The sequence below is a fragment of the Hippopotamus amphibius genome, chromosome 12 (assembly GCF_030028045.1).
Source record: "Hippopotamus amphibius kiboko isolate mHipAmp2 chromosome 12, mHipAmp2.hap2, whole genome shotgun sequence".
Taxonomy (NCBI): Eukaryota; Metazoa; Chordata; class Mammalia; order Artiodactyla; family Hippopotamidae; genus Hippopotamus; species Hippopotamus amphibius.
The window spans coordinates 69,524,729-69,526,810 of NC_080197.1; positions in this window are offsets into that span (position 1 = coordinate 69,524,729).

Consider the following 2,082-nt stretch of genomic DNA (forward strand, 5'->3'; position numbering starts at 1 on the left):
AGAAGGTGAACTAGGAAACAGACACAGTGACAAGTAGACAAAAAGCTCTCTTCTGAGAAATGCTCTTTACTGAGCTGAGAAAAATTCAAAAGCAATGAAAATAGAAATCAGGGGAGAATCGTTTGGGGGAGAAGAGGCAGTGACACTGACACCCAGATGGTCTGGTTTCTTCTGTAAGAGATCTGTTTGCTGTTCACTTTGAGCTCGGGCAGCAGGAGAAGCTGGGCAGGTATCGATTCTTCAGGAAAAATGGTGACACTGACTTTAGAAAGAGGCATAGGCTTCCTTCCAGGTAGACATGGGTAAACACTGCATCCTAACTCTTCCAAAATGTGCCTACAAAGCTTTAGGGCAGCTCCTCTCAAACGATTTCCATTCTCCAGTCAAAAATGTTCTGAGTAGAAAGGCTTTAGCCCCGTTACGATTACATTTTACTTAAATTTGGGAAGGCAAAGGGCACTGTGGAGAACAAAATATACCAGGGGAATAGAGTTAGCTGAAGCTTTTTTTCAATTTTGGAACGATTTTGGATCACAAAGTTAGGTCACCTCGGAGAGAGAAAATCTTTTCAATAAAATTATATCTTCCCATCCTCAGTGAAAACACCAGGTTTCTAATCTGATTACTATTTACTTCAGGCAGGAAATTGGTAGATTCGATTACAAATAGGCATTTTTTTACAAGTTGATTTAATCCCATCTTACACATATTAACATGGAATTTACTGACTCAGACATGATCTTTTAAGCTGTAAAATGTCATTGAAAGGCAGTAGATCGTATGTTCTGAGCAAACCAGGAAGGCTGAAAAATGTTAAATAATCCTCCCAAATATTGAGTCTCTGTAAATTCTACTGGACCCGCAAGGGATTTAAGAGTTAGGCAACAGCAAGAGAGCCTTTGAGGCTCAGGGTAATGTTTTCCTTAATTATTAAAATCGCAATGAACCCAAGGACAACTCTTAAATCAGAAAGGAGCATAGAGAGTGAACTCTACTCTTGTCATTTAGAAATTTAGTTTAGAATAGATAACCAGATTTTTGTGTTTGACTGAGACTCTTCTTTTGGGGAGATTTGGCCTGCAGTGTAGGAGCATGTTTTGGAGAGATGGTTTATTCATGTATTGATATTTATTGAGTGGAACCCCCCAGACCAGGGATACAAAAGCAAAGAACACAAAGCCTGTACCCTTGTGAAGCTTCCGTACTGATGAGAAGAAATAGGCAAGAAATCAATAAATATATGTCATGTCAGACACTTCAAAGTGCCGTGGAGAAAAGTGAGGCAGTTTGAGGGGGTAGGGTGGATGTGGGCTTGCTACTTTTTATAGGATGGACAGGAAAATTTCTATGAAAAGGTGACAGTTATGCAAAGGTTTAAAAGGAAACAAGGGAGTGAGCCTTGGCGTTTTCTATGTGAAGGGTTTTTCAGGCAAAGAGAAAGCAATCTCAAAGGTCCTGAGGTCAAACCACATGCTGGACATACTTGAGGAAGAGCCAGGAGCCCAATGAGTGAGGAGGAGAGTGTGGCAGATGAGGTCAGAGAGGTGGCATTGATCCATGGGCCTTATAGGCCATCCTAAGGCTTTTTTACCAAGAGCAAGATGAGAAGTCACTAGAAGGGTCTGAATAGAGAATGCTTTTCCATTTCAAAAGCAGCACTGTGACCGCTGTGTTGGGAATACACTGTGAGAGGGCAGGCAAGGGAAGAAGCAGCAAGACCACACAGAAGCCTGTTGCCTCCATGCAGGTAAGAGATGTAGTGGCTTGAGCCATGGTGTCAGTGAAGGTGTGAGAGGTGGTTGGATTCCAGAAATACTTTGAAGGGTTTGCTGAGGAATTAGATATTGAGTAAGAGGAGGAAAAGAATCAAGAATGACCCTAGAATTTTTGGCCTCGGCTACTGTAAGTTTGGAGTCACCGTTAATAAGGTGGGAATTCTGGAGGTGAAGTAGACTGGGAAAGATATGCTTCTAGTATGGCTAACATGTCCATCAACCGTCCAAGTGGAAATGCTGATTAGGCTGTTGGAAATATGAACCTGCAGTTTAGGGAAGAGACCTGAGGATATAACTTTGGAATTCA